The sequence below is a fragment of the Oryctolagus cuniculus genome, chromosome 4, assembly GCF_964237555.1.
Source record: "Oryctolagus cuniculus chromosome 4, mOryCun1.1, whole genome shotgun sequence".
In the NCBI taxonomy this organism is placed as follows: Eukaryota; Metazoa; Chordata; class Mammalia; order Lagomorpha; family Leporidae; genus Oryctolagus; species Oryctolagus cuniculus.
Window position 1 is genome coordinate 17,779,279 of NC_091435.1, and position 25,803 is coordinate 17,805,081.

The 25,803-nt window shown below is 36.8% G+C and overlaps 1 long non-coding RNA gene across 1 annotated transcript in view; it reads right to left on the reverse strand.

The window, feature by feature from the left end:
• Nucleotides 1-23,822, reverse strand: part of LOC127494009 (uncharacterized) — a 57,786-nt gene extending 33,964 nt beyond the window's left edge. Inside the window, exon 1 of the long non-coding RNA XR_007924776.2 lies at nucleotides 23,715-23,822. This is a non-coding gene — a long non-coding RNA (uncharacterized lncRNA). The remainder of the gene's footprint in view (nucleotides 1-23,714) is intronic.
• Nucleotides 23,823-25,803: the final 1,981 nt, after the last annotated feature.

A 25,803-nucleotide genomic window follows, 5' to 3' on the forward strand; every position in this document is an offset into this window, starting at 1 on the left:
AATTCGGTTCCTGCATCCCTTGTTGGAGATCTGGAGTGGATTTCAGGCTCCAGGGTTCCACTCTGGCCCAGATTCGGCCTTGGTGGACATCTGAATAGTGTACTAGTAGTGTTTCTCTCTCTCTCTCTCTCTCCCCTCCATCTCTCTTTTACTTAAATAAATAACCACATACGTATTTTAAGAAGCTAACTCCCTTATAAATGGTTCTAAATGGCTGTTTTCACCAAAATTGTCACCACCCAGTGGTTGCATTATCTTATGAATTCGCTATGAATGCTCACTTCTCAAATAAAGTTGGAGAAGTGTAACATTTTAATCCCTTTCTGCTCATTAGCAGTTTAGTATAAATTAACATCATGGAACTTGGATTCATGAGGTTGGTCAAGAGGATCAGCTTAACTACCGCTAAGTTACTGTAGACATTTGGATGTATAAAGTCATTCCCGAGGAAAGGGGAACCGCTTCATAGCATCACGCCCAGATAATGAAGGGGCCGGGCTTGGGAAAGGAATACGACCCTTACCTTGCTCAGCTGAGCTTCACTGGGGAAGTAAACCCACAAGTGAAAACAAAGTGCCCCATAGAATTTGGAGGTACACACATGTTCTTTTCTTTGTTAAAGAAACCCACACTCATCTTCTCTTGATAGAGTGTTCAGTTCATTGCTGAACTTGTTTTCCCACTCTGCAGACTTTCAGGAAAATATCAGATTGTTGGTCAAGTTTAGTGTCGTAAAATATATTTCAGAACACAGACTATTGAGAAACTGGTAAACAGATAAACGGAAAATTCTTTTCATCAAACTCAATTTCGTTGCAGTGAAAAACAATATAAAATTCTGGTGAAGTAAGTCAAAAGAGCTGCAGTATGTCAAACAAACAGAAAAATCCTTATCTGAGCCTTAGCAATACCTTAGGAAGTAGACAGCCTTGCAAACATAATATCTGGAGCTGAACCTACCAGAAGTAAGATTTTCCAGGATCTAACAATAACTTACATTTGAGAAGTACCAGAATGGCCAGTTTGCCTCCTGTCCTGGAAATCCCAAGTCTTAGAAAATTTGTAGTCACCCTGAGTTATATCAGACTTGCCTCAATCGTGTTTGTCACCCCGAAAGAATTTAACATACTCTCTTCCTTGTTAGAGAAACTCAAGTTCATCTTCCCTAGAAGTGTTTGCTCAGTCTTTACCTGATCTTGAGTTTCCCAGGTTCTGTATCTGAGTAAAACAAGACATGGTTTTGCCTTGTTTTGTGATTTCTGGGTCTACACTCATGTTTCCAGAGTAGACATGAGTTCAAATTTAATAAACTTAAGCAATTAAATCTGTGTCTGTTATTTTTTATGTTATTATCAAGGTCACGAGACTTTAGGGAAATTTGGCAAGTAAAATATTCAATAGTTTGAAAATCCAGCTATGTAGCAATCCTTAAAAAAGTCCATGGAGTACTTCTATAGTGTATATCTGGGACTCTACCCCAGATATGCTGAATTAGAATTTTTGATGTGTAGTACCCCAAACATACATATGGAAAACTGTCTCCAGGCGATAATGATGCAGTTATTGCAGGATCTGTCTTGGAGTTTGATTGAACTCTGAAGTTTCCTCTCTATTAAATGACCTAGAGAAAATGCTCCAAGGCTAGAATGAAACTGGGTGTTACAGTAAGATAGTATGCCTGACACTCCCATTTACTCATTATGTTATTATTTAACCTGTTCCTGAGGTTAGATTAATTTAAGGGACCAGTTTGACATTTTATTCACCTTCATTCCCTAAATTCAATCTGTCATGAAATTGTCTTTTTTTTAAAAAAAAATATTGTGACTACAGTGTTTCTTTTCTATTTCCACTTAATTATTAAGCCAAATCTCTATTAACTTGTACTTAGACTACTATAAAAGTTTCTTGTGATTTTCTTGAATTGTCATTGTTTTAGCAGCACAATTTAACTTGAAATTTTATTCCAAATTAATTTTCAATTAAATTATCCAATCAGCATTAATTAAATTTCCACCATAGACAGCATTCTGTGCTTGATACTGCATGAAATACAGAGCGAAATGACACAGTGAGAGATTTATCCTTTATGCTTAAAATATATTAAGAGTAATATCAATTCATATCTACTATACAACAAAATGGAATGCATAAAATATCATAAAATATATGTAGACATAAATTTCTAAAAATGTTATAGGAGGTGTATGCAGAAAGAGGAAGGAAGTGTTGATTTTCACAAGATTTTAAAATATGTGCAATATACAAGATGGAGGGATTTGGAAAACATCATGCTGAGTGAGTTAAGCCAGTCCCAAAGGAACAAATATCATATGTTCTCCCTGATCGGCAACAACTAACTGAGCACCAAAGGGGAAACTTCTTGAAGTGAAATGGACACTATGAGAAACAGTGACTTGATCAGCTCTTGTCCTGACAGTTGATGTACAATGTAATACTTTATCCATTTTAGCATTTTTTTGGTTCAAGTATCATTGGTTGAACTCTGTAATTAACACACAATTATTCTTAGGTGTTTAAATTTTAACTGAAAAGTGATCCTTGTTAGGAATTTGGAAAACATTATGCTGAGTGAAATAAGCCAATCCCAAAGGGACAAATACCACTTGTTCTCCTTGATAGGTGACAACTAACTGAACACCAAAAAGGAAACCTGTTAAAGTGAAAAAAACACTATGAGAAATGGTGACTTGATCAGCCCTCACTCTGGCTGTTGATGAGCAACTTAATATGTTATGACTCTTAGTATTTTTTTTTTGTTTGTTCTACTTAATACTTTTGGTTGAATACTGTACTCAATACACAAAACTTCTTAAGTGCTGAAACTTAACAGAAAAGTGATTGCTGTTAAATATAAGAGTGGGAATAAGAGAGGGAAGAGATGTGCAACTTGGGACATGCTCAAGCGGACTTACCTCAAACGGTAGAGTTAGAAACATACCAGGGGATTCCAATTCAATTCCATCAAGGTGGCATGTACCAATGCCATCTCACTAGTCCCAGTGATCAATTTCTGTTCACAATTGATCATAATGATAGGACTGAGAACCAAAGGGATCACATAAACAAGAATAGTGTCTGCAAATATCAGCTGATAGAATAAAAAAGGGAGAGAATGATCCAACATGGGAAGTGAGATACACAGCAGACTCATAGAATGGCAGATGTCCTAAACAGCACTCTGGCCTCATAATCAGCCCTTAAGGCATGCGGATCCAGCTGAAAAGCCCATGAGAGTATTTCAGGCATGGAAAGCCAAGACACTCTGGGGGGGGGGGGCGACCTAAATGAAAGATCTCCACGAGTGAGATCCCAGTGGAAAGAACGGGTCATCAAAGAAGGAGGTACCTTTCTCTGAAGGGAGGAGAGAACTTCCACTTTGACCATGGCCTTGTCTAAATATGATCAGAGTTGGTGAACTCAGGGGGCTTCCATAGCCTTGGCAGCTCATGACAAGAGCCTAGGGTGATTACTGATGCCATAAACAAGAGTGTCAATTGGTTAAGTCAACAACAGGAGTCACTGTGCACTTACTCCTCATGTAGGATCTTTGTCCTTAGTGTGCTTACATTGAGATTTAATGCTATAACTAGTACTCAAACAGTATTTTTCACTTTATGTTTCTGTGTGGGAGCAAACTGTTGAAATCTTTACTTAATGTATGCTAAACTGATCTTCTGTATATAAAGAGCATCGAAAATGAATCTTGATGTGAATGGAAGGGGAGAGGGAGTGGGAAAGGGGAGGGTTGCGGGTGGGAGGGACGTTATGTGGGGGAAGCCATTGTAATCCATAAGCTGTACTTTGGAAATTTATATTCATTAAATAAAAGTTAAAAAAAAAAACTTACAGATAAAAAAAATATGTGCAATATGTGAACTGGCAAGATTCTTAGGATAAATATTCATGTGTTGGGGTAATAAATAAAGCAATTGTAGGAAATTGTGCTTAATAGTTTAAAAGTCTTTGAGTAAGTTTATTGTGGATTTTAAATAAGCTATAAATAGAGCAACAAAGATTGAAAATCATCACCAACCCAGAATATTGACTAAACATAGGTAGATGAATGCAAGCCCAAAAGCTGTATGGAGATTAGATAGAAGGTAGACAAGCAGACAGAAATACAGAATGACACCAATAGTAAGAACTTTTTGTAAGGCTCGCATTGTTGTTTGTGCAGCAGCTTAAATTGTGATCTGCAATAACAGCATCACAATATGAGTGCCAGCTCATGTCCTGGCTGCTTTACTGCCAATCCAATTCCCTCGTAATACACCTGAGAAGCTGTAGAAGATGGCCCAAGTGCCATCCATGTGGGAAACCTATATGGAGTTCTAGGCTCCTGGATTTAGCTCAGCCTATCCCTGGCCATTGAGCCATTTGGGGAGTGAACAATAGACAAGAGTCTCTCTCTCTCTCTCTCTCTCTCTCTCTCTCTCTTTCTTTCTCTCTCATGTTTGTGTGTGTGTGTGTGTCTATCTCCTCCCCAACCCCCTGTGACTCTGCCTCTCAAATAAATATAAATCTTCAAAAAAAAATTCTGCACAAAAATTCAGAAACATGAAGGCATCTAAGGAAGATGTTTAAAAATGTGGGGCCAGCACTGTGATGCAGTGGGTTAAGCTGCTACCTGTGATGCCGGAGTCCCATATGGGCACCAGTTCACATCCTACCTATGTCATTTTTAGCTCCCTGCTAATGCACCTAGGAAAGGAGCAGATGATGACACAATACTTGACCCCCTGCATGTATATGGGAGATCAGAAGAAGCATCTGGCTGTGGCTCTAGCTTCAGCCTGGCCATTGCTGCCATCTGAGGAGTAAACTCGCAGATGGAAGATCTGTCTCTGTTTCTCCTTCTTTCTCTCTTTGTATTTCTGCCTGTCAAATAAATAAATAAAATCTTTAAAAAAGAGAGAATGATGAGGCTGATGATTTCCCCAGACATTACTATTTAAATGACCATAGTTAGGATGTGAAAGGGAGTCAAGATGAATCTAAGAACTGCAAGAGAGCAATAAAAGTCCAATTGAGATTAAGTAGCACCATGGTGGATTTTATTATTACATTTAAATGCTTCGCTATCACACTTGTCCCGGAAAGAGCTGATAGTTGTGGTTACCAGGTATTCATTAAGACACACTCAGCAAGAAGGAAAGAGGATGTGGGAAATTATGAAGGGTATGAATCAGTTGACTCAACAGCAAGAGATATGTAGGCACATTTTTATATAAATGAAGAACTCTCCCTTACTGCTAATCCCATTTTACCATCTACCTAATGCCTTTTTATCTTCCAAGGCTTTTATTTCAGTTTCTATATTTTTTTATTTTTTTTAACTTTTATTTAATGAATATAAATTTCCAAAGAACAGCTTATGGATTACAGTGGCTTCCCCCACATAACGTCCCTCCCACCCGCAACCCTCCCCTTTCCCACTCCCTCTCCCCTTCCATTCACATCAAGATTCATTTTCGATGCTCTTTATATACAGAAGATCAGTTTAGCATACATTAAGTAAAGATTTCAACAGTTTGCTCCCACACAGAAACATAAAGTGAAAAATACTGTTTGAGTACTAGTTATAGCATTAAATCTCAATGTAAGCACACTAAGGACAAAGATCCTACATGAGGAGTAAGTGCACAGTGACTCCTGTTGTTGACTTAACCAATTGACACTCTTGTTTATGGCATCAGTAATCACCCTAGGCTCTTGTCATGAGCTGCCAAGGCTATGGAAGCCCCCTGAGTTCACCAACTCTGATCATATTTAGACAAGGCCATGGTCAAAGTGGAAGTTCTCTCCTCCCTTCAGAGAAAGGTACCTCCTTCTTTGATGACCTGTTCTTTCCACTGGGATCTCACTCACGGAGATCTTTCATGTAGGTTTTTTTTTTTTTTTTCCCAGAGTGTCTTGGCTTTCCATGCCTGAAATACTCTCATGGGCTTTTCAGCCAGATCTGCATGCCTTAAGGGCTGATTCTGAGGGCAGAGTGCTGTTTAGGACATCTGCCATTCTATGGGTCTGCTGTGTATCTCACTTCCCATGTTGGATCATTCTCTCCCTTTTTTATTCTATCAGCTGATATTTGCAGACACTATTCTTGTTTATGAGATTCCTTTGGTTCTCAGTCCTATCATTATGATCAATTGTGAACAGAAATTGATCACTGGGACTAGTGAGATGGCATTGGTACATGCCACCTTGATGGGATTGAATTGGAATTCCCTGGTGTGTTTCTAACTCTACTATTTGTGGTAAGTCAGCTTGAGCATGTCCCGAATTGCACATCTCTTCCCTCTCTTATTCCCACTCTTATATTTAACAGCGATCACTTTTCAGTTAAGTTTCAGCACTTAAGAAGTATTGTGTATTGATTACAGTATTCAACCAAAAGTATTAAGTAGACAAACAAAAAAATTAAAATCTAAAATGTAAATTTTTGCATAAATATAAAAGGAAAAGACTGCTAATTTGAAAATAAAAGAGCAATTTTGAAAATATATATATGGTTTATGACTAGAATTCACCCTTGAGGTAGAGATTCTAGAGAAAATATTATGTGCACACATAAGAAGATATTCCTAAGAATGATCTTTTTGGGGATGCACTGTGGTGTAGTGGGTAAAACTGCAGCCTGCAGTGCCAGCATCCCATATGGGCACCAGTTCAAGTCTCAATTGCTCCACTTCCAGTCCAGCTCTCCTCTGTAGCTTGGGAAAGCAGTGGAGGATGGCCCAAGTCCTTGGGTTCCTGCATCTGTGTGGGAGATCCAGAAGACTCTCCTGGCTCCTGGCTTTAGAGCAGCACAGCTCCACCCTTTGTAGCCAACTGGGGCGTGAACCAGCAGATGGAAGACCTCTCTCTCTCTCTTCCTCTCCTCTCTCTGTGTAACTCTGACTTTCAAATTAATAAATAAATCCTTAAAGAAAGAATTATCGGTATACCACTCCTTTGACAGTCAGAATAACTTTCGAAAATCCTAAAATCTGACCAGTAAAGGAATGAAGAAATACAGTTTACTACATTTATATAATGTACTCCCATTATATATGTACTCTCATATAAATTATATATATATGGAAAAACAAATCCCAGGTTCTATAGTGGTATTTCTTCTAAGATTTTTTTTTTTTTATTTATTTGAAAGCCAGAGTTTTTTATATAGAGAGACACAGAGATCATCCATCCTCTGGTTCACTCCCCAGATAGTCACGATGCCTGAGGCTAGGCCAGGCCAAAGCCAGGTTATATGAGCTTTATTCAGGTCTCCCATGTGGGTGGCAAGGGCCCAATTACTTAGACCATCCTCCACCGCTTTTCCCAGGCACATTAGCAGGGAGCTGTATCAGCAGTGGTGCAGCCAGGACATGAACCCATAAGAGATGCTATACCAGCCCCCTATATTTTTAAATATGATTAATATCCATAAAAGGTTCTTAAGTAGGCAAAGGAATGATGAAAAAAGTCACTGAATGACAAATCAGTACAATTCTATTAATAAAATCTTGAAAAGCTCACCACGTTATGCAAATGTTCACATGCATGTGCACGCATATAGGGGTACTTCAAAGCATTCAAGGAAAATGGAACTTAAATATAAGTTTCAAAGTTGCTTCAAAAAATATTAGAATCCCCATATAGTTTTTTCATAATACACCTTTTCCATGAACTTTTCAAAGAACCCCCGTGTGTGTGTGTGTGTGTGTGTATACAGTTTATTATTCCATGTATATGATAAAGAATAGAAACACAGCTATGAATATTACCAGTTCTAAACAAACCTGGAGAAGGAGGAAAGGTAAAACTAAAGAGAGTTCAAAATGCATTTTGTAGCATTATATTTTTAAAAGCACATTTCTAAATCTTCATAAAAGATTTTATTAAAATATTTGCTACATTACTCTCTGTTTAATTAGGCATTTTTAAGTATTTCAAAATTTTAAAAAGTTGGAACATCAAAGAAAGTGTTTCTTCTGTGTCAGTAGTAGATGAGTACTAAGAGTGAGTTTCCACTGCAAGTTTTCAAGTTAGGTAACAGAATGAATGTGAGATAATTTTATTCATAGGTAAACTATTGAGCAGCTGAGAGCATTCCCTAAGGAGAATCTGTAGTTCACAGATTGTAAAGTAGTAACCAATTTCACTTTGGAAAACATCACAAAATTTAATTTAATTTTTTATAATTTCATAATTTATTTTCTTAAATAAATCATTATTTGGTCATATCTCATACTTCAATACTCAGAAATATATACAAAGTGCAACACTTTTAGTTTGCATTGTTAATATTTTAGTGATTGAATGCAGGGATTATTTAGACTCATTTCTGCTTATTCTCTGTATATAGCAAAGTCTTCAACAGGAAACACAGCAAAGCAAATCCTCCAAAACATAAAATTAATATTAATTATGCAGAAACATTCCTCAAAGTAATTTATTTTTAATGTTAATTCTAAGGATTGATAGATAAATGGTTAACATGGGCTAACCAGCTGACCATTTTAGGGCAATATTTGCACATGACTAAACAAACATTTCTTTGCAGAGGATAATGAGATATGTGTCTGCTCTCTGCTTCTTCACTGATTTGGATCACTGTACAATCATTAAGCTGAGGTTTATCTGGAAGAGCAGAAAGGGCAACTGGAAGGGAGCCACTTTGGCAGGCTGTTCCATGTTGTGGTCTGTTTGGTTCACCAACAGAGACATGGATTAAGGTAGAATTATAGGAAATCCTATTGAGTAAAGGCCTACTGGATGAGAAAAGGGAAAATTAATTTAAGCCTCTCTACTCCTTCAACATAACCTTTTAAAATACTAGGTTACAGTGTGTTCATTTCACTTGCAATTCTGATATAAGATACTAATGGAAATGACATTTGAAAAGGACTGACTTTTATGTATGACTGGCATGTCGTAGAAGTACCTCTTTCCATGTGTGCCTTAAAAATGATAACATTTTCCAGGTTGTGAGCACAGATTAGAAGCTATTAAGATCTACGCTTCAAAAGATAAGTATGCTCAATCTATCTCTTAGAGAGTAAAGAGTTCAGAAATGCTGATCACTGAAACAAATATTAACCCAAATCATTGTTATTGATATTATTCATTTTTTGTTGCTGTTGTTTCAATCTTGAGATACAGGCTTAAGAGACGTTGTTGTTTTTATTTGGCCTTTAAAAACCTCATTGTAATATAATCTTAGAGTAATGAATTGAATCTCTTGGTTCATGTGCCTCACTTCATGGATCTTGGTCAGTCATAAAGGAGGAAGAGTCTTATCTCATAGTAACATGAACACATTGCATAGGCAAAAGTGCAGCGATTTCAAATCTCTCCCACCACAGCAGTGTTTTCCTATCACACTATCCTGTAACAAGGTTCATCTTGTAGATAAGGCTGCAGAGGCTGAAAGATTTAAGTGACTTCTCTAACATCAAACAAGTAGAGATGAAGTTAGAAGATGAAATAAGCCCTTTCTAATTTACTTTTATTGGTGTGTTTGTTTTAGAAATATCAGATATTGAAAATCAGATATATGTGTAACTTGTCTTGCCCTCATAAAGTTTTTTTTTTTTTTTTTTTTTTTTTTTTTTTTTTTTAAGGTGGAGGATTAAGCATTTGACCTGGTGACTAAGCCACTCCTTGAGTTGCCAGCATTCCGTATCATAGTACCTTGGTTCAAGTCACAGCTTTGCTTCTGATTCCAGCTTTCCAGTAATATGTACCTTAGGAGGCAGTGGTTTATGGCTCAAATTATTTGGTCCCTACCACCCATGAGGTAACCTGAACTGAGTTCCCAGCTCTCAACTTTGATCCCAGTTAGGGCTATTGTGGGCATTTGGAGAGTGAAACAGGGATGGAAACTCTGTCTGTCTGTTTTTCTACTGCCTCTCAAATAAAATGTAAAATAAATAAATAAATGAACATTTAGGAAAAGAGAGAAAAGGAAAAATAAAAATAGAGGGACAAAGGAAAAAACAGAGAATGAACAATTTTTGGAGTTGTGGCAGAAATATACCCTGCATTCTGAAAGGAAGGCGAGGGCTTGAAATTCCAAGGGCGTGTGTGGCATTCAGTGAAAGGGCCACCAGGCAGATCACCAAGTCCCCATCCAGGAAATTCTACTTTCTTGTGTGAGGAGAATAAAATGGGGGAGGGGCACTAGATGACCAGTGTGCCCAATAAAACGAAAAGGTCAAAATGTTGCTTACTCAGCTTAGCTTAATTTAACCAAACTTTTGGAAACTGTAGCTCATAAAAATATCTAAAAAACGTTTGAGCAGTTGCTGTAAAAAGTGAGCTGGAAAATGAGAAAGGAAAGACAAACAGAAGGAATGATTTTGTGGGTGTATTTGTCTTTTGTGCTGCAATAAGATAGCTCACCTAGAAACTAGAAACTTCCAGGGAAGATGGTCACTTCTCAGGAGCGATTGTCCAGGATTTATTTCCAGATGTTTTGTACATTGAGAAGTCTGACTATTTTTAGTCATGAAGGAGGCAAAAAGGAACAGAAATGTAGTATAGAAAAATCAAGGGCACACATCCTACTTCACTGGTGCATTTTTTTTTTTTTTTGACAGGCAGAGTGGAGAGTGAGAGAGAGAGACGGAGAGAAAGGTCTTCCTTTGCCGTTGGTTCACCCTCCAATGGTCGCCGCAGCCGGCGTGCTGCGGCCGGCGCATCGCGCTGATCCAAAGGCAGGAGCCAGGTGCTTCTCCTGGTCTCCCATGGGGTGCAGGACACAAGTACTTGGGCCATCCTCCACTGCCTTCCCTGGCCACAGCATAGAGCTGGCCTGGAAGAGGGGCAACTGGGACAGAATCCGGGGTTTTAGCTTTTCATTACAACTAATTTCTTAAGAGAAACTACTTTTGAAGAAAGAAGTTAAGTTTTGGCTCACAGTTTTGGAGGTTCACAGTCCAGGACCAGATGGGCTACATGGTTCATGTCTTTAATGAGGCTAAAAGTTGTCAACTGTAGGGCACACATACAGGAAGAACCACTTGCAAACCAGGGACCAAACAGAGAGAGCAGCTAGACTTGATTTGGGCTTGTACAATCAACTCTCCATCAAGAACTGCCTTCCAAGGGCAAAGCCCCATGACCTAAGGTCCTCACTCTAGGCCCACTTCCTAAACACAATCATTGGATCAAATCTTAACCTTCCTTGTACAATTCACTTACGACCTTGAGGATTAAAGATCTTGATGAGTTGTGGAGCCAAATCAAGTTTAAACAATAGCAGGATGTCAATATTTCCTTTTTTGAAGAGAGTTGTGTGTCTAGTAGGATGTGGGAAAGAATTGGCACTTCTTCCTCCCTAATCACATCCTGATAAGGCCATGTAACTAAAGTTTTGACAATCACACTGAAAGGATTATTTAGAAAAATGACCATGCACCCTTGCAGTCTAGGAAACAGAAACTAGTGCCTAACTAGTAAGGAATTATCTGAATAAGACATTCAGTTCTGATGCTGTATAGGTGATGGAATTTGTGGGAGAAGTCAGGGGAAAGCCTTCTCTATTAAGTCAACTCCCAAGGAGGGCAAACTACTTGCAGTAAGGAGCTGTGTGATGATATACACATGGAGTAGAAGGCCAATGTGAGGAAACATGCTGGGCAGGGTATTATGTTCCTCAGACAACTCCAGGACTGAAGAGCCTACAGGGAAATTTGCTAAGACACCTCCAAAGAGAGCTTCATAGCCAGCATTTGAAACAGTGGCATCTTGTTAAAAATGCACCAGTGTGGCTGATGCTGCGCTCAATAGGCTAATCCTCCACCTTGCGGCACCGGCACACCGGGTTCTCGTCCTGGTCGGGGTGCTGGATTCTGTCCCGGTTGCCCCTCTTCCAGGCCAGCTCTCTGCTGTGGCCCGGGAGTGCAGTGGAGGATGGCCCAAGTGCTTGGGCCCTACACCCCATGGGAGACCAGGAGAAGCACCTGGCTCCTGCCTTTGGATCAGCACGGTGCGCCGGCCGCAGCGTGCCGGCCGCGGTGGCCATTAGAGGGTGAACCAACGGCAAAGGAAGACCTTTCTTTCTGTCTCTCTCTCTCACTGTCCACTCTGCCTGTCCACTCTGCCTGTCAAAAAAAATGCACCAGTGAAGTAGGATGTGTGCCCTTGATTTTCATCCCTTCCCTCCTGAACCATAAAGAGTGCATAAAAAGAACAGCAATGAGAAAAAAAAGTAATAAACACAAAAGGAAAGTAGCACAAAGACACATACATATGCATGCATGTACAAATGTGTCCCCAAGTTCCAACCCTCTTGACTAATGCAGAATATCAAGTAGGAGTCAGAAACCTGGGATATGAGTGTGGGCGGAGAGGGGGTAATTTGGGAAGAAGTTTAAAATCTTTGAAATGGATATAATATTAAAACTTGATTGGAAGTTTGACCTTAGCAAACTTTAAGGTCATTTAAGAAAAGTCAGCAAATGTTTTCATCAATATAATTTATATCATCACACAAACACATACACACATGTACTTATATGCATTTATGGAATTGGCCTAAACCATTTAGATGCCCAAATCTGTTTATGTTTAGAAAAACATTCTGATATATGCATAGGACAAAGTTTCCTGCAACAATTGTTAGGCCTTTTATAATTTGTTGAAATCTGTTATTAAACTTTGCTGTTTAACCTTAAAATTTACTGAGAATTTTCAAATTCCCTTACTCTTTCTTTTATTGAAGGAACCCATTGTATGAGATTTGCTATGTGATCATCAAAGAAATTTTTTTTACAAATAAAATAGAAAATTGACTTGTAAACAATTTTTACTCAATTGACATTTTTACTTTATAATATTAGTGTCTGTCTGGAGATTCTTCAGAAACCTGAATATAACCCTACCATACAACCCAGCCATCCCACTCTTTGGAATTTACCCAAAGGAAATTAAATTGGGAAACAAAAAAAAACCGGTCTACACATTAATGTTTATTGCAGCTCAATTCACAATAGCTAAGACCTGGAATCAACCTAAATGCCCATCAACAGTAGAATGGATAAAGAAAATATGGGATATGTACTCTATAGAATACTATACAGCAAACAAAAACAAGAAATCCAGTCATTTGTGACAAAATCGAGGAATATGGAAAACATTATACTGAGTGATTTAAGCCAGTCCCAAAGGGACAAATATATGTTCTCCCTGATCAGTGACAACTAACTGAGCACCAAAAAGGAAACCTGTTAAAGTGTAATGAACACTATGAAAAACAGTGACTTCATCAGCCCTTGCCCTGACTGTTGATGAACAACTTAATATGCTATCCCTCTTAGTATTTGTTTGTTTCTTCTACTTAATACTATTGGTTGAATTCTGTAATCAATACACAGTTATTCTTAAGTGCTGACTTAACAGAAAAGTGATTGCTGTTAAATATAAGAGTGGGAATAAGAGAGGGAAGAGATGTGCAATTTGGTACATGCTCGTGATGACTTGCCCCAAACGGTAGAGTTAGAAACATACCAGGGGATTCCAATTCAATCCCATCAAGGTGGCATGTACCAATGCCATCTCACTAGTCCCAGTGATCAATTTCTGTTCACAATTGATCATAATGATAGGACTAAGAGCCAAAGGGATCACACAAAAAAGACTAGTGTCTGCAAATACTAACTGATAGAATAAAAAAGGGAGAGAACGATCCAACATGGGAAGCAAGATGCACAGCAGACTCATAGAATGGCAGATTCCTAAACAGCACTCTGGCCTCAGAATCAGCCCTTAAGGCACGCAGAACTGGCTGAAAATCCCATGAGAGTATTTCAGGCATGGAAAGCCAAGACACTCTGGCAAAAAAAAAAAAGAAGAAGACGACGACGACGTAAATGCGGGTTGAAGGTAAGGTAAGGTGGGGAGAATCACTATGTTCCTAAATTTGTATTTATGAAATGCATAAAGTTTATATACCCTAAATAATTTTTTTTTAAAATTAAGAAAAATAAATTTAAACAAATTTCTCATCTGTGCTCTGTATAATTTCATATGAAATATTTCCATGTATTACTCCAATACAAAGCTTAATAGATTTATTCTTGGATCATAACTGCAATTGCAATCTAGTTTTTTTAATAAGATTTATTTGTTATTTATTTGACAGAGTTAGAGAGAGAGAGAGGGAGAGACAGAGAGACAGAAATCTCCATCTGCTGTATTACTCCCCAAATGGCTGCAATGGCCAGAGCTGGGCCACACCAAATCCAAGCGTCTGGAGCTTCACCTGGCCCTCCCACATGTGGGTGCAGGTCCCCAGTTACCTGGACCATCTTCTGCTACTTTCCAAGGCACATTAGCAGGAAGCTGAATTGGAAGTGGAGCAGCAGTTTCTCAAATGTTTCCCATATGAGATTCTGATGTTGCATATGGCAGCTTAACCCATTATACCACAATGTCAACCTCGATTGGGTTTTCTTAAAGGTAAATGGGTAACTTTTAAATAAGCTTTTCTTAAATTTTTTTTTGACAGGCAGAGTTAGACAATGAGAAAGAGAGAGAGAGTTAGAGAGAAAGGTCTTCCTTTTTCCGTTGGTTCACCCCCAAATGGCTGCTATGGCTGGGGCGCTGCACCGGTCTAAAGCCAGGAGCCAGGTGCTTCTTCTGGTCTCTCATGTGGGTGCAGGGCCCAAGCACTTGGGCCATCCTCCACTGCACTCCCGGGCCACAACAGAGAGCTGGCCTGGAAGAGGAGCAACTGGGACAGAATCTGGTGCCCCAACCAGGACTAGAATCCTGGGTGCAGGCAGAGGATTAGTCAAGTGAGCCATGGTGCCGGCAGCTTTTCTTAAATTTGATGAGTAACTGGTATGTGAATTTTAGAGCTAGGTGGACAATAGACATGACAATTTAGGGGAGATAAAAGAAAATAACTTGAGAATATATACATGTAACTTTCTCACTAAATAAGAGCTATTCAATCCACAGATGACTCGTAAGTCAATTACAAGGTGAGTAATTTTAGGAATGACTATATATATATACACACACACACATATATCTAGGGAGTGAATCAGTGAATGAAATCTCTCTCTCTTTCTCTCAGTCTCTCCCTCTCTATAACTCCAGCTTTCAAATAAATAAATCTTTAAAAAAAAAAACCTTATATTTTCCTTCTTAATCCAATGAGCTATTGAATTCTAAGCTGTTATTTTTTATTATTTTATAATTTAACATTTTTGATAAATATGTAATACTCATAGTTTTTATACAATACTTCAACACACACCCACAGCATACACTGACCATACACTGAAGCCAGGAGCTGGATGATTCCTACCAGTCTCCCATGTGGGTGCAGGGACCCAAGCACTTTTGCCATCCTCTGCTGCCCTCCTGGGCCACAGCAGAGAGCTGGATTGGAAGAGGAGCAACCGGGACCAGCACCTGGCACCCCAACTGGGACCAGAAGCTGGGGTGCCGGCACCGCAGGCAGAGGATTAGCCAAGTGAGCCACGGCGCCAGCCCCAACCTCCTTCTAACCCTCATCAATTATTCAATCATTTATTATTTCCTATGAGAAACCTTTGAGTGAATTTTATTTTCATTTATGTTTGATATTGCCCAGCAAAAACACACTTGGAAAAGTTCAAAATATATCATTTAAAATTTCTTGGCTTTTCTCTTTTATCTAACTCAATAATAGTAATTTTTTACAAGTTAAATATTTTCTTTCATGCATGGATCAGATTCCCATGTAGCATGCATGGATGTCCCTGGTGTAAAGTTGACCATTATTATACCCTCTTGTTCTTAGTTTTTGGTCTTAGTTTCAATTATTTTTTCTAATGAAAATGTGGACAAGGTCTCCAGAATTTCATTTTAGGCAGCTAGAAGGATGGCTCTTGAAGCAGACAGGAGAGATATCACAGAGACTGGCTGCTGGTGGTGAGGAGTCACCAGCAGCAGGTGACAAGACATCTGGGGCTGACAGGTGGTGAGAGATTATTGCCGTTTTGCAAAGCGAGCTGTCAGGAAGTATCCTTAGCCATTTGTCAGATGACACATAATTTGGAGATATTTATGGAAGAATGGTCATTCCCATTCCCATTCACACCTCCCTCTAAGTGAGGGGTAAGTGTTATCCTATAGATAAACACAGGAATAGAGCTTGCAAGGGAAGTAACTCAGGCGATCTTGTAGAGAGGCATATTTGTTAGCTACAGATTTTCCTTTCATTAATTATCTGAAATGATTTGAGAAGTGATAAATTATAAATACTGCCTGGATTGACGATCAGAAAGGGGAGTGCAATGAGGAGGACTTTGGAGTTGCCCTTGCTGTTTTCTCCAAATATGCATTATCTGAATTTAAGAATTCCTAAAAGATCCCATGAACCTATTAAATAAAATCCATGTGGGTTTTCCTCACCCTTTTTTCTTTTGCTTTCTTTTGCCCCTAGGATAATGCTAATATTGCTTAAGCATTTGGTGTGAAAGTACAAAAAGGGACTCTCAGACCAATGTTAGGAGTGAGAAGACTACTTGAAGTGGTGTTTTCTTACAAAGCTGGCTCAAGATATTCAACTATGAAAACAATTAAGATTAGACTACAAAAGTCTGTATAAGCGTTCCTGGTATGAATAGAAAGTAGCTGAAAGTATATAAGTAGATGGGTAGAAACGGAAGGTTAACATACCCAAGATAATGTATTAAACTATAAAAAAAAAAAAAAAAAAAAAAAAAAACAAGGAGTCATACAGAAAGTTGAGAAGAGAGGATTATATTTGTATGGAAGTCCGCTGGGAAATTAAGATCACATTTTGGTTTAAAGCATGATTTTTAACTGCAATATAAAAGGCCCCATTGAATAACTTTCATGATGGAATTGCTTCCTAGTTATAACAGTGTTCAAATTTCTGAATGGAAATCATTCATAAATTTTGGTTGAGTTGCTATATATATTCTCTTTCATAGTAAGGCAGAACAGCCTTCTTGGATATTTATTTCCATCCCCACTTAAAAATATATGCAACAGCTCCTGCCTTATAGAAATAATTCTGTCCTGCATGATTACTATAGATGACTGTCACTTGTTTAACTGACTCCTATATATGATAACAAATTTAAAAGTTGGTACCAATAGATATGTACAATACTTTTCTCAATAAACTTAAAATACAAAGACTTCATTTAAGTGTTGTAGACTTTTTTTTCTCTAACTCAGACTGGAGATTTGTGCTCTATTTGTTGATATAGAAGCTATATCTGGTTTGAAAAATGGCAAAATCCCTTTACATGAAGCCCATGTACGTCACTAGTCACACACTGCCTCTTTCTAACATCTAGGAGCAGTCAAATCATAATGTTTACATAGACGTGTTCATTTACTTCAAAACACCCACAGAAAGAAATGTGACAAAATTTGAACAGCAATACTACTATGTAGGTATTTTTTTCCGTGAAAATCAAACTAAGTTATTTTTCCCAAAAATATCCCCCTATGAAAACAGAGCTTTACCTTATTGTGGGAACTTGGGAATTTTCCATGAAAGAGCCTAAATTCCATGTAGGGTTTAAAAGGTGTATTACAGTATATTACTTATCAAAAATTGCCTTTAAAACTGTTTTAAAACTCCAGTGTTGCACCTGAAAACTCTAAGTAACACTCTTAATTGCCTTACAACTCCTCTATAATTCTGCCTTGGAAAAAATGGCAACAGTGTAACAAGAAGACCCAAAATCCATTCCTTTATATTATCCATAAGTACAAAATCATAATTAAGTCATTACAAATTTTTCTGTGATTTAATTTACCAAAAAATGGGTTCAATTTTCTTTCATTCTTAGTAGCTTCAATTTAAGGAGAATATAATAGCGATATCCATTCAACAAAATCACTAAATGGTCCACTTGTAATTTCTACATTAATGCAATCCTCAGTATTTGAAATCAAATACAGTCAAATAATTAGTTTACAGGGAAACTATTTTAAGTGAACTTTAATAGAGAATAATAAGAATTAACAAGACATCTGATGATTTTTATCCTGAATTATTTGTTCTGAAATATTGATAAATAAATGCTATGTATTTTTTCTGAACACTATTTACTGGAGTATAAGTACTAGCAGAATTTGGGATCACAATTTATTGAGGTCATGAGAAATTTGTAATTGTTTATACTGCAATCTATTCTTCTCCTTTTTTCCTCTTTACTTTGCCTGCAAGCACGTGCATTTGAATTTTGAGTTGGTGACAATAAAGAAAGTAAGAACACCTAGATTCCTTCATGTGTACAGGAGACAAGATGGACTGAATCATGCTATGTAGACATACTTTCATGCTCTTACTCTTCATACAAATTACTTGAGCAATATTTTAAGTGCAAGCAATAAATAATATCATAAATATATTATGTTTGATATTTAAATGAAAGGGATAAAAACTATGGTATGGATTTTTTCTTTGTTTTAGGTAATAAGGAATATCTTCAGCTATAGCTGAAGTGTTTTTCTTTTCTTTTCTGGCTCTTTTCTTTGTTTTCCTCCTTTATGTGGCTCTTAAAAAATATCACCCAGGTTTTCTTCTGTCTTTTGCTGTTATATCCCACCTGATCCCCAGTACCCTCAAGTTCTAGAGCAGGTGCAATTATTCATATTCCCCATTTTCTGGTTGCCTCCAAGGAAAATCATCTTGTCTATTTGCTTTGTAAGATTTTACTGTTTAGCACCATAGGGAAACACATAAATAATAAAATATTTAAAATATGAAAAAGTTTAAAGTGCTTATGAAATGTATCCTGAGATTCAATAGCAGTATCTTGGAGTCAGGTTGCTAAAATTAGATTATCAGATTTACTATTTAGTATTTAGTTTTGTTACCTTGGTCAAGATATTAACCATCAAGAGATGCAGAGAAGGGTTTTGTTAAAATTCAGTATTCCTTCATGATAAAGATTGTGAAGAAATTAGGTGTAGAAGGGATATACTTCAACATAATGAAAGCCATATATAACAAACCAGTATCTAACATATTATTAAATGAAGAAAAGCTGAAGGCTGTCTCTCTAAGATCTAGAATGAGATAAGGTGCCCACTTGCATTCTTTTATTCAGTACTAAAAGTCTTAGCTAGAGTAATTAGACAAGAGAAAAGGTCATCCAAATTGGAAAGCAGAGAGTAAAATTACCTGTTTGCAGATGACATATTCTTATATAGAGAGAAAAATCCAAAGACGCCACATAAAAGCTGTTAGAACTAATAAACAAATTCAGCAAAGTTGCAGAATATAAACTCAATGTACAAAAATCAGTAGCATTGTTCTATACCAATAGTGAATTACTTGCAAACTAACTAAGAATGCAATATGAATTGCAATAGGTACAAAAATAAGAACGGGTCATCAAAGAAGGAGGTACCTTTCTCTGAAGGGAGGAGAGAACTTCCACTTTGACCATGGCCTTATCTAAAAATTATCAGAGTCAGTGAACTCAGGGGGCTTCCATAGCTTTGGCAACTCATGACAAGAGCCTAGGGTGATTATTGATGCCATAAACAAGAGTGTCAATTTGTTAAGTCAACAACAGGAGTCACTGTGCACTTACTCCTCATGTAGGATCTTTGTCCTTAGTGTGCTGTGCATTGCGATTTAATGCTATAACTAGTACTCAAAGAGTATTTTTCACTTTATGTTTCAGTGTGGGAGCAAACTGTTGAAATCTTTACTTAATGTATGCTAAACTGATCTTCTGTATATAAAGAGAATCAAAAATGAATCTTGATGTGAATGGAAGGGGAGAGGGAGTGGATAAGGGGAGGGTTTCGGGTGGGAGGGAGGTTATGGGAGGGAAGCCATTGTAATCCATAAGCTGTACTTTGAAAATTTATATTCATTAAATAAAAGTTTAAAAAAAAATAGGTACAAAAATAAAATACCTAGAAGTAAATTTAACCAAAGAGGTGAAAAGACCTCTATAATAAACACTATAAATCATGAAAGAAACTGAAGATGACACAAAGGAATGTAAAGACACATCCATGTTCATTGAGTGAAAGGATCAATATCATTCAGAAAGGCATACTACTCAAAGCACTGTACAGATTCAACACAATGGCTACTGAAATTCCAATGCCACTTTTCACAAAACTAAAAAAAAAAAAAAAACAAAAACTTGGATGGAACAAACTACAAAAACTTGGATGAGTTACAAAAGCAATCTTAAACAAAAATAACAAAACTGGAGAAATTATACAGCAGGACTATATAATATATTGCAAAGCTCCAGTAATTAAGACAGTATAGTATTAGCATAAAGGGCAGATCTATAGTTGAAAGGAACAGAAGTGAGACTCTAAAAGTAAAACCACAAATCTACAGTCAACTTATCTTTGACAAATGTGATAAGATCATGAACTGGAAAAATTTTTTTTAATGAATGGTGCTGGGACAACTGGATATCTATATCCAGAAGAATGAAATAATATCCCTATAGTTCATTATGCATAAAAATCAACTCAACATGGGAGACCTGGAACTTTGACACTACTAGGAGAAAACGTAGGGAAAACACTTCAGGACATTGGAATGTACAAGCATTTTCTAAATCAGATCCCAAAAATATGGTAAATAAAAGCAAACATAGACGCATGGGATTTCACCAAACTAGCAAGCTTTTGAATATCAAATGGAATAATCAACAGAGTTAAGAGACAACTTACAGAATGGGGAATTTATTTGTAAGATATGGATCTTTCAAGGTGTTAATATCTAGAGTATTGCAGGAACTCAAACATACCAAAACCAGAAAAAAAAAAAGAATGAAGAAAGAAAAATCCAATTAAAAATGAGCTAGTGGTGTGGTAGGGTGGGTTAAGCATCCTCCTGCAGCACCAGTGTCCTATATGGGCAATGGTTTGAGTCCCAGCTGCTCCACTTCCTGTCTAGCTACCTGCTGATGGCCTGGGAAAGTATTGAAAAATGGCCCAAGTGCTTGGGTCCCTGCACCTGCTTGGGAGACCCATAATAAGCTCCAGGCTCCTGGCTTCCACTGGCCTGCCTGATCATTTGGAGCATGAACCAGCAGATGGAAGACCTGTCTCTCTGTCTCTCCCTCTCTCAGTCTGTAACTCTGCTTCTCAAGTAAATAAATAAACCTTTTTTTTTTTTTAAAGGCAGCAGATGTAAGCAGTCATTTTTATTAAGGTAAAACATACAAAAAGAAATAAGAATATGAAAAACCACTCAACGTATCTAATCATCGGGGAAATACAAATATAAACCTGAATGAGGTATAACCTTATTTCAGTAAAATTTTTTATTAATAAAAAAGCAAAAGATAACAAGTAGTGGTGAGGTTTTGTAGAAAAGGGACCACTTGCATGATTGTTCATGGTGATTTAAATCACTACAGCCATTATGAAAACAGTATGTAGGTTCTAAAAATAGAACTACTGTGTGATCCAGCAATCTGCCTCCCGTGTGGGTATCCCAAGGAAAATGAAATCCATTTGTACAAGAGCCATCTATACTCCTATGATTATTGCAGCATTATTCATTATAGTCAGGGAATACAAACAACCTGTGGGTCCATTCACTGATGAATAAGCAAAGACAATGTGGTACATATACACAGCAAAACATTACTGAGTCAATAAGAGAGGAGAAATCTTGCCATTGTAAACAGCATGGATGGAGCTGGAGGTAAATATGTTAAGTGATATAAGCAAAGAACTGAAAGATAAATATCATATGCTCTTACTCCATATGTGGAGTCTACAAAAGTGAATGATCTCATAAATTAAAAATTGTGATGCTGGTTACCAAGGCTGGGGAGGAAAGGGAGGAGGGAGTATTGGAAGAAAGTTGATTGAAAGGTATAAGAATATATCTAGATATGAATAAGAAGTTCTGGGGCTCTATTGCACAGTAGTATAACTATAGATAATGATAATGTACAAAATATCCTAGAAAATATTTTGGATGCTTTCATTATAAGGAAATAGTAAATGATTGAATGAATAATATATTTACCTTTACTGGATATTATACAATATATACATGTAGGAAAGAAAATATCACCCAATAGCCCATAAATATACACAATTTTGTCTATTATTTTTTTAAATAAATATATATTTAACTGACTCTTTTCATATTTATTTACTTATTGCTATAATTAGACAAAACATGGAAACTGTGTGTGACAGAAATTACTTAGCTAACAAATAAGATTTTTTGACTGTCCATAATGATTTATTTATTTATTTTAAAGAGAGACAGAGAGAGAGAGAGAGAGAGAGAAAGATCTTCTATCTACTTGTTCAGTCCTCAAATGGGCACATCAGCCAGCTCTGGGCAAACTTTCAGAGCCAGGAGTTTCATTGTGGCATCCCAATGAGTGCAGGGTCCCGAGCACTTTGCCATATTCTCCTGGTTTCTCAAATTTATTAGCAGAGAGCTAGATCAGAAGTGGAGCATCGGGGACTCAAACCAGTGCCCATATTGGATGTCAGCATCGCAGGAAGTGGTTAACCTACTGTGACACAGCAATGGACCCTGCACATTGTGTTTTTTTCTTTCACCTTCAAAAAAAAAAAAAAAAAAAGGAACAAAACAAAGTAAGCCTCAACAACAACAAACAAAAAACACACAGTACTTTTATGGGCTAGAAATTCTAACATATTTCAAAGCAAAAATTTTTCGTAAAGAAGATGGCTTTTTGACAATTCACAGTAAACATTTAAGTAATCTGTACAGGGAAACAATTGCACAGGCATGCAATGAAGTTCCAGGAGTAGATGGCATCTGTTATTTGGAAAAAGATGTTTGATTAATTTTGTGACCCTTGCATTGGAAAGAATTCAACCAGGAATTTCATTAGATGAAAGGGTAGGAAGGAGGAGAAGCAAAGAGCAGTGAGGAAGGAGGAGAGGAGAAGCTAAAAAAAAAAAAAAAAAAAAAAGATTTGTTGGGCAGTCTGTTGTACAAGAGTGCATCCCTTGGAGTGGTATTGATCTTGCTGAAGCTTTTTTTTTTTTTTTGGTAAAACAAAAGTCATCCCTACCTTACACAAGCATGTAATAATGGAATATGCAATGTGTGACAACAATTACACTGTCATGACATTATTTGTTCATTCATTCATCTTATAGACAATTATTGAGTACTTATATGTCAGTGTTTTTCTGTTCTGTGAGTAGTCGTGAACATTATCAACAAAAATTCCTATCCTCATGTAGTTTTCTTTCTGTCAGGTGAGACAAACATTAAAACGCGAACTATCTTTATCTCCATCTCATATTTTTATTTCGATATTATGCTACAAGGAAGACGTGCTGTGCAAAAAATAAAAATAAATAAAACCATAAAAAATGACAAAGAAGGCTAGAAAGAGGTGAAACAAATAGGGAAGATCTCCCTAAGAATGTAATATGGAAATCAAGTCCTATGAGAAATGAGAGAATGAGCCAGGTAAATAATTACAAGAAGAATGTCTTCAGGCTGAAGGAAACAGTAAGTTCCAAGGCTTGTATTGCAAATCAGCTTGGCATCGTTAAGCAATGATGCACAATCCAGCATGATTCTAGCAGAGTGGAAAAGAAAGAGTGGTAGGAGGCAGATTGAGCAGAAAGAGAAAGGATATCCAAGTTAACAGAGTACAATTTTTCATTGTAGTTTAATCACAGTATAATAACATTGAAATAAATTGAATTACAAAAAATCCTACCCCTTTCCTTTCTCCCTTGCTTAGCAGATACTTGACTTATCATTCATTCTTCTAGCGCACCAGAAAGTCACCAGCTGCACTGAAGACTAGTGCAGGCAACAGAAGCTCAGAAGAAGACAGGAAAGCTGTTATCTATTTGACTGGGGATTTTTTGAGCTCCACTAAGTTTCTAATCCGAGTAGGTGATATAGTGAGTTAGCAAAGGCCAGCCAAGAAGCTGTGGCAATAAACTAAGTGACAGATGATGAAGACAGGGACCAAATTTGTTGTGGTGACAATGGTGTGAAGGGATTTGATCCAGAAATATGTGTATTGAAGTAGAGCTGGAAGAAGGATAAAGCTGTGGATTATTGGAATGGGAAGAGCAACAAAATAATACTTTGGCCCAACAACGAAAACAAAAAAGAATTGTTTTGGACAATTTGAAATACCTATTATTAGTCTATCAGTACTATTGAAAATATGCATGCCATTGATTGATGTGCAATTGATTCAAGATTGATAGTTTTGTACTGCTCATCAGTTAATATAACATGTATTTGTGGAAGGTTACTATGTGACCAACATCATGGTTGGTGAAGGTATGTATGAAGAGTAATACAAATACTAGTGTGAACTCTCTAATTTAATTAGTAGAAATAGATATAAAGTTCATAATTAAGATAAATAAAATGCATAATATTCATTCATTGTAGTTTGATGTTTAGTAATTTGAGCAATTATATACTCTCCTACCTGAATGATATACATTACAAAAGCTGAATAGCAAATAGAAAGAGATTATCCATTTCTAGCTTCATTTCTCATTACCTGTTTTTATAAATATTCACTCAACTCAAGAGTGTTGCTCAGGCTATGTGAATAGCCTGCCTGAAACTTTCAGTTTAAGCACTTTCTTCTTCCATCTTTATAGGATTCTCGGTCAAGATCTTATTTCCTTCCTGAAGAACAGTTGCAGATTCACATGATGCACCTTTCCCAAGTTCAAGTTAGTGCCTCTTCCTACTTTGCATGTTCTTTCTCTAAATTTCTCCATGTAATAGATGTGTTTAGCCTAATATACTTTCAGAAATTTAATATTTAAATGTGAAACATGCACAAAAGTCTGAGAAATATAAACATCATTTTTAGAATAAACATTATTGTTTCAAAAACAGTAACATTTATTGTTTTAAGATGTAAACCAATGGTTAAAGTTGCATTATCTAAAGGCATGAAACAGACACAGCAGTTTAAACCACTTAGGAATCTACAGATAAAAAAGTGTTTGTTATGTCAGCAGGTACTGAAATGTTTTAACAAGTTGTTTCTGATGATAAAGTGGCTAAAAGAAATGGAAACGATTTGACAGCAGTTGTAAACAATGACCTAATTTATTGCTCCTGACAAGAGTCATTTTACTGAGGTGTATATTAGATTACTATTTGATGGAATTCTTGAGTGATCATTGAGGGTTTGATGAATGCTTACAACACTCAGAATCTTACTAATTTGTTAGCAGGTATATATAATTCTTATATTTTCCTTAAAAGGAAACTGTTATACTACTGCATAAACAACTAATCTAGTTAGAATAATAATTTATAGATATATTAACAGCAGTGAGCTCATGGGAAAATTGGAAAGTTTTTGCAAGGCTCACACAGAGGGAAATAATTTGGAAGTTTATATAATCCTTTAAAAGTTTATTTTGAATTTAAGAAAAAGAATAACTACAGAGATTGGTATTAGTAATATAATAAAAATTATTTTGTATCTAATTTGCATTTTGTGTTAAATACATAGTTCAATATGGGTTCACAAAGTAATTACCCAATTTTGTTGCCTCTGAAGTCTAGGGAATTGTGATTCCAAACTACAGTAAATAAGTTTCTATCCTTGCTTAATATTTTATGCCTATGAATGAGCGATATCAGGGTTATTGTAGAGGTGTATGGTGCTTCTCTGAGAGTCAAATGGAATGATCATGAGATTAATATTAAGAGGTGTTCAGGAAATATTTATCAATTTGTTTTTCACTGAGGCTTGAGGGAAAACTTAGAAGGCTGAAAAGCAAACAGATTCAGTGAGTTCCACGGAGCACAGAAAC